General features: G+C 34.0%; 1 pseudogene; it reads left to right on the top strand.

Annotated features, from left to right (window-relative positions):
• The first annotated feature begins 226 nt into the window (after positions 1-226).
• Positions 227-2,141, top strand: LOC131028424 (isoeugenol synthase 1-like; annotated as a pseudogene).
• Positions 2,142-5,283: the final 3,142 nt, after the last annotated feature.

Below are 5,283 nucleotides of genomic sequence, written 5' to 3'. Positions count from 1 at the left end.
TTCTCAATCTCCTCCTATAAATATATCCTTCATATGACGAGAAGTTCAAATCAAGAGCTCATCAAGGTGTTCACTGAACAAACTAGTTATACTTTTGTTTCCATTTTTTTTCATCTAGAGATATAGATAACTCGCTGTGTTTGTTTAGACTGTCTTGAGTTTTCATTTTAAGTTGTCTGATGCGTTTCTTACACAGTCAGTTATGATTTTGCACTGAATTAATTTTATGGAAGGGGAGGTTGCGAAGATCAATAGAATATTGATAATTGGAGCAACTGGGTACATTGGTAAATATATGGCGAAAGCCAGTGTCTCACTTGGCAACCCAACATTTGCTTTTGTGCGTCCTTCCACTGCAGCTCCTCATTCCTCCAAATCACAATTACTCCAACAATTCAGAGATGATGGTATTGTCATTCTTCAGGTCAGTGATTCGAATGTCACAAGGATATTCATATTGGTTTTGATCTTATGTCCTTTAACGAGAAGGATCCATTTAACACTTTTGTTGATGGGAGCAGGGATCTTTGGATGACCATAACAGCCTTGTCAATGCAATCAAGCAAGTGGATATAGTAATATCTGCAGTTGCCATTCCCCAGCATTTAGATCAGCTCAATATTTTAAAGGTTATCAAGGAAGCAGGAAATATAAAGGTAATAAATGGCTTCTGAATTTCTGTCTCACATAACCAACTTGTGAGTAATAAGGCATCCTCTATTTAGACTCTAAGTTCAAATTGGATTCTCATCTAGATGTGGTAAAGTCATTGTGGATTCTCATCAAGATGTAGTCTAGTCATCATGAATTGTCCGAAATTATTATAAATAGCAAGTTTTGTTAGGAGACTTACCATAAATAGTAATTTTGAAATGCATTTTACATGTAGTTGTGCGAGTCAAACTTACTATATTTAGTAAGTTGTCCTCAATTAGAACTCTTCAAACTTACTATATTTAGTAAGTTGCCCTCAATTAGAACTCTGCAAATCGGTTGTCAATACGAAAGATATTTGCCGATTATTTTTTACTAATATATTTTTATCAAACTTTTCCACATAAAATCTATGTGTTATGTGCTATTGTTCTTCTCAGCAATTTTCTACATTTGTTATTTTTCTTACTGTCAGTAGTTAATCATCTAATAACCGAAAAGGTGACCTATAGTTTATGCGGCTGATCCAAAAAAAAATTACGCTTGTGATTGTTCAATAAACTTATAATTTATTATGGCATTCATAACATTTTATGTATTCTTTCTGTTCAAACAGAGGTTCTTGCCATCAGAATTTGGCAATGAAGTGGACAGAACCAAAACGTTGGCTCCCTTTCAGAGAATAAATGATATTAGGAAGACCATTCGTAGGGCAACTGAAGAGGCAGGGATTCCACACTTTTGTTTCTGCCAATTCTTATGCTGCTTATTTCGTTGACTATTTCCTTCATCCTCAAAAGAAACCATCACCACAGGAAGTTGTTATATATGGAGATGGTTTTACTAAAGGTATACGCAGTACTTCAAACTTTAGGTAGAGAATGAGGGTTCAACATCACCTATTATCGAATTCTATTGTGACTTTAGATCATTTATGCGATATTTAGTTTTACTTAAAGAATTTTGAATGTTTCTTCACGTTGTTGTTCAGCTGTCATGAATTTAGAAGATGACATTGCCACTCTAAACATAATGGTAGCCAATGATCCCAGAACACTAAACAAGCAGGTGATTTACAAGCCTCCAATAAATGTGATTAGCCAGAGCGAGATTGTTTTACTGTGGGAGAAGAAAACAGGACGGACTCTTAAAAAGGTCTATTTGCCTGAAGCTGAGATGGTGAAGCTCTCTGAAAGTAAGATGAAATCATTCGATACATACTTTTCATTATTTGTTGATATCTATAATCCAAAATAAAGATTCTAACTCTAATGTGTATCAATGCAGCTTTGCCTGATCCAGATAACATCCCCGTTTCAATTTTGCACAGTATTTTTGTTAAAGGTGATCAAACCAACTACGAGTTGACAACTGAAGATCTGGAGGCTACTAAACTTTATCCAGAATATAAGTTTACAAGCATTGATGAATTTCTGGACATCTGCAAGTCAAACCCACCAGAAGCAAAACTTGCATCCTTCGTATAGCAGATGTCAATAGATTGTGCTACCATAGATTTTTCCCTGATAAATTCTAGATCGATGGTTGGGATATATCGATACATTGTAATATTTCTCGGATTAACCAAATAAATAAACTGTTCATAGAATGAGTATGTACTTGTATAAAGGTATATTTTTCTTTTCCCTGCTAGTGTTGAATTTATTTTGTTTATTTTAATTTTTTTTCTTAATATAAGCAAATCATATTTCAGTAAGAAAATGAGCTCCATTCTTGTTGGTATGACAATTTCTTCCACTTGTTGGAAGAATCTGTACGAAGCAGTTAACTGTATTTGTGCATGAATATGCGTATGTGTTTTTTTAATTTTTAGTCATTCTTATTTTGTTCAAAGTCTCTATATAATAAGGCTATAAGGCTATCGTAATGCAATTATTATTTTTGGTCTTTTGCTCAGTTGATTCTTGATCTTGTGATAAAAAATAATTTGTAGTATTTGTAATCTCATTTGAGCAATGACAAAACTCAAGCCAAGTACTCTTGAATAAGACATACCTGTCGCCTTGAATAAGACATACCTGTCGGATATGATGAGATTAAATTCTAAGAAAGCACAAACGACCAAGACTGATGTTCTATTTGCTAAGTAACTGGCAATGCGCACAAAACAAAACACAGAGATCGTTGAGACAAAATAAACTATTTTGAATTAATCATAAAAAAGATATTTATGAAAAAAATTCAAACTCACATTACAAAAGGATTACAAACTAATCATCTACAGCTATCTTTAGTTGTAGCCAATCTCAAACTTACAAAACTATCCGATGCTATACACTAACATCTGTCTTCGTCTAGATCTGCCTAGTGTTGCACTACTCATTCTTCTATCCTCTATTTTGCCTAGATTCAACGAACATGTTGTTGCAGACAATACTAAACCATTCAAACTTACCTAACTTCATTGTCAAAACCAGTCAACTGCTGTTAATATAATTTAGGTGAAAAGAGTGATAAACGTTCCAAAAAGAATTCCAACCGATGGCCTCTGATAGATAGGTGATTGACAGGAAGGTTTACCTGTTTTGACATGTAGGCCTTGGTGGACCTGTAGAAGATGTACGTTTTAAAATTTTCTTTACTTAGACCTACTAGTTTCCTATTTATGGTTGGTCGGTTATTTGTCAATTGGTGAAAATTTGCCACTAAAAAATACATTGTCAGATCTCATTTTCGTGCACTAAAGTAGAGATGAGTTCTAATGTGAATTATGGTCTTTGATCTGTAACAATATCTCATAGAACACCAAACCTAGTGAAAATCTCAAAATACAGAAAGTCAGCAACTTTAGTATCTCAAGCATGTTTTAGTTCAACAACTTCTACCCATTTGGTTACATAATATGTATGAACCAAGATATATTTTTTATTCCTAGAGAGGGGATTAATTGGTCCCACAAAATTGAGATCCCATTTTTCAAAGGGCTCAATGGATAACTCGGGATGTAGAGGCATTTCATCTAAACACGTGGGACAGCCCATGCATTGACACTTGTCGCAATGCTGAACATCTCTTGCAATCTTTGTAGATTGTAGGTCAATAATACCCTGTAGTAAAGATTTTGTGGGCATTCCTCTGGGTTGCAAAATGACCCCCGCAAGGTTCAAAGTGGTATGCACAAAGTATATCAAAGACATCATCCTTAGCTACACATCATCGCATGACACTATAAATGTTGGTACAAAAGAGAATCCCATCGATCAACATGTGTTGGCCACTGAGGCCAATGAGCTTGAGATGTTCCATTGGTGAAAAGTGTAGAGGAAATTGGCATGAGAATAAATAGTTTGCAATGTCTGCAAACCACAGACTCTTTAAGTTGAAATAGCAAAGAGATGTTCATCCGGAAAAGCTTCATCGACTAGTATAGGTTCATCTTGTTGATACAACCTAAATAAAAGTCCGCAACCACATTTTCTCAACTACTCTTCTTAAGTATAGTTATATCAAACTCTTGGAACAATAATAACCATCTAATCACTCTTCCTATTACTACTAGTTTATTCATTAAGAATCTTATTGGAGAGTGATCAATATGAATAAAAATCTTATATTAACCAATAATGTAATGAAAATTTAGTCACTGCATATACTACAAACAAAAATTATTTTTTAGTCACAGTATAGTTTACGTCATTACTAGTGTAATTCTTACTCATATAATAAATTGAGTAAAAGAGTGAATCCTCCTTTTGTCCAAACACTAACCCATTGAATTGTCTGAGGTGTCCATGTGGATATGAAATGGTAACTCGTAATTTGGTCCATGTAACACTATTGCTGAAGTGAGATTTCTTTTGATTTACTTGAAGGCTTGCTGACACTAATTTGTCCATGAAAAAGCAACATCTTTACCTAACAAGACAAAAAGAGGTCAAGCAATTTTACTAAAATTTTGAATAAATAGAAAATAATATCTAGCATGTCATAAAAAGCTACGAACATCTTTTTGATTGGCTAGAGTAGGTAAAGCCTAAATTATTTGTACCTTCATGGGATCCACTTGAATAACATTTGGAAAAATATATTGACCAGGTAATATACCTTTCATCATAAGAATGTGATAGTTTTCATGACTCAAAGACATATTGGTTTCAATGAATTGATAAAGAACCTTATCAAGATTCTCTTTGGCTTCCGCATACATGTTACCATAAATAGTGAAAACATCCATGTAAACTTCTACACAATCATGAATTAGGTCAGCTAAAAGTACTCAAAGCTACTCTTTGAAATGTAGTGGGAGAATTGCATAACCCAAAAGGGAAAACATTATAAGAAAATGTCCCCCAAGGAAAGTTAAATGTTGTTTTATCTTGGTCTTCTAGGGCTATATGGATTTGATTATATCCGCTAAGTCTATCAAGGAAAGAGAGAAATTTCTTCCCAACAAGAGTATATAGAACTTGATCAATGAATGGTGTGGGAAAATGGTCTTTTTTTGTGGACTTACTAAGCACGCTATAGTAAACATAGATTCACCACTTCCCATTATTTTTGGGAAATCCCACAAAAGGTGAAACCCATTGACTATCATAGATGGGGAAGATAAACGCTACATTAAGTAGCTTCTAAATCTCTTCTTTAACAATTTCTTTCAAAATTGGA

This window comes from Cryptomeria japonica, chromosome 7 (genome assembly GCF_030272615.1).
Source record: "Cryptomeria japonica chromosome 7, Sugi_1.0, whole genome shotgun sequence".
Classification (NCBI taxonomy): domain Eukaryota; kingdom Viridiplantae; phylum Streptophyta; class Pinopsida; order Cupressales; family Cupressaceae; genus Cryptomeria; species Cryptomeria japonica.
Note: the sequence above shows the minus strand (reverse complement) of the source record. Positions and strands in the feature narration are given on the sequence as shown.